The sequence below is a fragment of the Oratosquilla oratoria genome, chromosome 1 (assembly GCF_046742065.1).
Source record: "Oratosquilla oratoria isolate Oo_2021 chromosome 1, ASM4674206v1, whole genome shotgun sequence".
Lineage (NCBI taxonomy): Eukaryota > Metazoa > Arthropoda > Malacostraca > Stomatopoda > Squillidae > Oratosquilla > Oratosquilla oratoria.
This window is the reverse complement of record NC_134777.1, coordinates 93,575,484-93,580,483: the sequence shown is the minus strand read 5'-3', so window position 1 is coordinate 93,580,483 and position 5,000 is coordinate 93,575,484. Positions and strand designations below refer to the sequence as shown.

The following is a 5,000-nucleotide window of genomic DNA, read 5'->3' as shown; positions in this document are numbered from 1 at the left end:
GTCCCACCTTTATCTCACTCCTACCTCCTGTGTCCCTCACCCCTACTCCCTCCCATTACCCCTTCCTCTCCCCCCCATCTCCCCTTCCCTTACCCACGTCTCTTTAGCCTTGACATAGACCAATTGGTCTGCTGGTCGTTTCTTATTCGTTTGTGTTGCTACCGGGGAGGTGCCTCGGTGTGGAATCGTCTGGCGGCAGATATTGCACAAGGAAAAGTGCCAACCGGCATGGAAGGGGCCAAGGATGCTTACGTCGACTTTTACATTGTGGTGATGAAGTGCCGGGTAGCGCTTGACCTTCCTTAGGTATTTGGTTTATTAAGCTGAGGAATTTCATTCGGGTAACGAGGAAGGCAAGCCGGAAGCGTGAGACGCGGTTTTACTCTCCGTTATTAGTTGGTTTATGACCTTACGAACTCGTGCATTATATTGAATAACGTGCTGGGCTCGTGATCAACTGCTATTACTATATCGAATGAGAACTCCATATCTCATATAACTTATATGTAATGCTCTCACTTTACATATGCGCGTACACACACACACACACACACACACACACACACACACACACGTGTGTGTGAACGATGGTGGGAGATGCGGCGAGAACGTGATATGACAACTTGTGGCGGCGACAATGGTGAGGACGGCGACGCCGAGGGACGTAATGGAGACGGAATCGAGTCAGAATGTGGCGGACGTGACGCAAATTGCGGCATCGAGGGGACGGGCCGGACCGACCACGTCTGTAGTGGTGGTGGCGAATGCGGTGCTGATGGGTGGTGGTTGAGATGGTGGTGCATTATGAGACAGGTGCATAATTAGGTAGTCAGTGACATATTTTTTTTCTTGGTGTTAGTGTTGGAGTTTGGCACCATCTGAATAAAAATATACATCAAGCTAGGTCTCGGTTCGATTCTCGGAGCGACGGCCGGAGATATTAATTGTATGACTTTGCTGTCACTAGCGATTCACTTCAGGTATTTATAACGGCGATTGCTTATCAAGCTTTCGTGTATATATGTATGTATATATATATATATATATATATATATATATATATATAATGTATATATATATATGTATACAGTATATATATATACATATATATGCATATATATATACATATATATGCATATATATATATATATATATATATATGTATTTTTATATGTATATATGTATATATATATATATATACAGTATGTGTGTGTGTGTGTGTATATGTATGTATTATATATATATGTGTGCATATATATATATATATATGTATATATATATGTATATGTATATATATATATATGTATATAAATGTATTTATATATATATATGTATATATGTGTATATATATGTATATATATATTTATATATATATGTATAGATATATATACATATATATATACATATATGTATTTGTGTGTACGTGTATATATGTATATATGTATATGTATATATATATATATATATGTATATATATATGTATATATATATATGTATATGTATATATATATATGCATATATATATGTATATATATATATATGTATATGTATATATATATATATATATGCATATATATATATGCATATATATATATATCCATATATATACATGTATATTATATATATATTTGATTACATTATGAAAAACTTTGACAAACTTGGATATCCAGAGGGAATGTTGAAAAGAACAAAAAGAAAAGCAATAAATATTTACAATCGCGGAAAGAAAGAGAGAAATGATAAAAATAATACAAATTTTATATCAGTACCTGGCTCAGAAACGTCACCAATAATAGACAAATATTTAACAAAATCAGGTATGAACATAGCCAAAAATAACTAGGAAGAGGATAGGTGATTTAATAAAGACTTCTGAAAAGAGAACCAATTCCGAAAACAGCGTTGTATACAAAATCCCGTGCAATAGTTGCTCAATGGCTTATTTTGGCGAATCGTCAAGAGGATTAGAAAAAAAAAATTATGAACATAAAAACGACATAAAAGCACATAGGACATCTAATTCTTTAGTAGTTCATGCGGAAAAATTCGATCACTTACCAAACTGGAGAGAAGCTGAAGTGCTACATAAAGGTTTTGATAAATTCACTAGAAGAATTGTTGAATCAGCATATATTTCAACTAATAATTCATCGAATCATCGAGGAGGGTTTATCAATTTAGCTAAAGAAACTAGTATTTTAATTCTAAAACACGCCAGAAAAACGACCTTTCCCAAGTGTCCGAAAAGATAATTAGATTTAGTACATAAACTTCAATTGCAGTTCTACATACACTCTCTGAAGAAGTTCTACGCGAACGAAACGTTAGAGTGTTTAAGGTTCCGAGCCTTCCCCTGTGTTTATGTTCTCCATCATCCAAATATATATATATATATATATATATATATATATATATATATATGTATGTATGTATGTATATACTGTATATGTTGGCCTCTATCATTTCTGTTTTTCAATTTGTCTATTGATATTGTGTGTGTGCGTGTGTGTGTGTGCTTTTGATCAGCGAGACTCAATACTGTTTTGTAATTATTTCTCCAGGCATATACAATGTCCTCCTGTCCCTTGTTACGTCTGGTATTGAGTTCTCTTGTTCGTGTATTGCCTCGACTTTGAGTCGCTTGCGGTCGACTGCCGAAGTTGTCGTCCACAGATCGACGTCACCTGCGCCGAGTCGTCTTTCCCTGTCGCGGCGCATGTAACCTGATTATGACGCTTGTGACGTCGTGATTATGACGTATGTGACATAATCCGTCATGCATACCCGTAATGTGTATCTTTTCTTTTTGATCTTCTGGTACACGTATGGTTCTAAAAGGAGACCAGGGTGAATGGGTTCCTTGAGTCGAGTTAATGGAAAGGTTTGTTAACTTAGAAATGCCCTGAAAAAGTTAGTTACGGGATAGAATAAACGGAACAAGCATAACATGACGCTATGTTAAAGAACTCTTAAGTAATTTTCTTAGTCCAAACCATACCTCCTCGTCCACCACTTACATACATACGTTACATCCTCCGTACTCTCACGTGACGGACTTGAACCGTTACGTCCCTCGTTGGTGCGCGTTACGTGACGTCTCATATCGTAACATATACATGATACTACTAGTACACCAGATCCGGCCCAAAGAAAGATGGCGTGACGTGATTACATCTTGTCGCGTCGGTAATGTGTTGAAGATGTTACATAATGACATCAACAAAGGCATGTAATAGATGTTTTGAGTGGCGGAGACTAGTTGAAACAAATGACTTTCTTCTTTAATGGAAGCAATATCTTAAAATGCTCAGAGAGTAATAGAGGATGATCATTACCTTGGCGGTGGCGTTTCCTTTGGTTCACTATGATAAGTTACTCGAGATTACTGCCCGTCGGGGTAACGCGCTATATCGTTTTCTTAAAAAAAAAAATGTGTCGACGACTTCGTGATTCTGGTTTGCGGACGTGACGTGTCGTGCCACGAAATTAATCTTTCCTCTTTTTTTTTTTTTTTCTTTTTTGTAGGTAACCTTCGAGGTCGGGCTCCTTGTATTTATTCACGCGCAATCCAAGAGGAATTAAGTTCTATTTCTGGGCTCAATGCGTCGCTGAGCAAAGGCATGCAGGAGTCCCTCTAAGCCAATTAGAATAGTTTACCGTTCACCAGAATAAAGATTAAACTTGAAGTTTAATCTAGATTGCTGTCGCCTGGGTTAATCTACGGACTATCGAAGATTTCCTTTCAGCTGAATAAAATTGGAGTTAACCTGAAACAAGTCTTTAAGCTGGGAAATATGCTTAAGAGGGACTCAGGAGTCTGGAAGTCCTCCTTACACTGAATAAAACCGTCTGACCTTAAGTTAACAAGAGCAAAGTGACCTAAGATAACACGGGGTCTTCAAAGGTTAAAGAAACCCCATCCTCACCGGGTGACACGTTTTCTATCTACTCTGGTTGCCTCTGCAGGCTATTTTATTCAATTCCGTGGCACCCCCTTGATAAGAGAAGGAGTTACAGCATAACCCAACAACCCCTTTATTCTTTCTTTTAATCCAGCTGGGATAAAATGAGAAGCCTACGCCAGGAGGCGCTGAGAAGCCGCGGCCGAAGCCCTCACCTTTGCCCAACGAGCGTGGACTGTTAGCATAGCTAACAGTCACTTTTATGAATTGGAGAGGAGTGCGAGATTCGAACCCACAACTAAGTGAATACGGGACCAACAAACTTCCGATGACACCACCAAAGGCAGGCTCTTTTATTCATCTCGGGCTGAGACGGGAGTTCCCACTGCTGAGGCGGAAGATGTCTGATTGACGTCTTCTCCAGCTTGACCTCCATTAACCTCCGGAGGACCTTAAGATGATTTATTCTTGTGTAAATAGACGATACAAAATGAGAGGCTTCGGGTTATGACGTATTATCTTCTGTAATGTTCCGGCAGTCAGGATCTGTGTGGGAGAGAACAGGAACGTGCTGGAAGTGTATCCAACGCCATATACATGCATACATACATACACATGTACATATGTACATACGTACATACACATATACGTGCATGCATGCATACATACATACATACAGTACATACGTACATGCACACATACATACATACATACATCAATACATACACACATACATACATACATATATGCATTCATACATACATATATACAGATATGATACATACATATACATGAATACATGTGTCCATACATATGTACGTATATGTCTACATCAACACTAACGCATACACACACATACACACACGCGCGCACGCGACTCGATGGCGCAGTGGTAGCGATTGCGGCCTCCACTACGGCGGTTCGAGTTTGAATCCCGCCCAGGGCTGAAATAATTTCAGTATTGCTGCGCTGCGAGTCGTTACTCCAACTCGTGGGCGGGGAGTTGGGTGTGTGTGTGCGTGTGAGGTCACTGCATTATACATAGATCGGTCATATATGAGCTGTGAGCTCTCTTCCAGGAGGGTAGTAACTGGCGAT

At 38.8% G+C, this 5,000-nt stretch overlaps 1 protein-coding gene across 2 annotated transcripts in view; it reads left to right on the top strand.

Moving 5' to 3' along the window:
- The window catches only part of LOC143022785 (calcium/calmodulin-dependent protein kinase kinase-like), a 745,076-nt gene that overhangs the window by 195,200 nt on the left and 544,876 nt on the right, over positions 1–5,000 (top strand). The window lies entirely within an intron of this gene.